Source organism: Coenobita brevimanus, chromosome 100, assembly GCF_032717465.1.
Source record: "Coenobita brevimanus isolate Jiangsu-jjx chromosome 100, ASM3271746v2, whole genome shotgun sequence".
Taxonomy (NCBI): Eukaryota; Metazoa; Arthropoda; class Malacostraca; order Decapoda; family Coenobitidae; genus Coenobita; species Coenobita brevimanus.
Window position 1 is genome coordinate 3,140,001 of NC_137053.1, and position 819 is coordinate 3,140,819.

Sequence of the window (819 nt, forward strand, 5' to 3'; positions counted from 1 at the left end):
GTGTGTGCCGGTCTCTTTTCTGTCTGTCTGTCTGTCTGTCTCGTCTTTGTCTCTGTCTCTGCCTGCCTCTTTGCCCATTTGTCTTGCCTTGTTACCTATGTGTGTGGTTATCTCTCAGTCGCTTACAGTATTATTCCCTCCTTCATTCCTTCCGACCTTCCTTCCTTCCCTCCTTTCTTCCCTCCTTCCTTCCTTCCTTCCCTCCTTCCTTCCTTCCTTCCTTCCTTCCTTCCCTCCTTCCTTCCTTCCTTCCTTCTCTCCTTCCTTCCTTCCTTCCTTCATTCATTCATTCATTCCTGCCCTCATTGTTTCACTCCTTCCTTCCTTCTTCCTTCCTTTCTTCCTTCCTTCCTTCCTCCATTCTTTCCTTCCCGCCTTCCTTCCCTTCTTCCTGTTTTCTGCTCACTTTAGTCTCCCTGCCGGCCTACACTCTGCGCTCTCTTTTCTGTCTTCCTATTTTCGTCTTCGTCTGGTATCCCTTGTTCTCTCTCACTCATTCTTTCATCCTTCCTCTTCTTTGATCCTGAGTTGTCGTTTTTTATTCTACCATAGTTCTAATCTCCCTTCCACAGTTTCCCCCCCTCTTCCTCTCTTCCCCTTCTTTTCCTTCTCTCTCCTTCATTTCCTCCCATAACTCCATTCCTGCCTTCCTATCATCTCTTCCTCCCTCACTCCCTTCTTCCCTTCTCCCCCCTCTGCCTTTCATCCCATCTCTCCCTCCCTATCTTCCTCTCATCTGTTCCTCTCTCCCTGTCTTCCTTCCATCCTCTCATCTGTTCCTCCCTAACTCCCTTCCACACTCCCTTCTTCTCTTCTCCC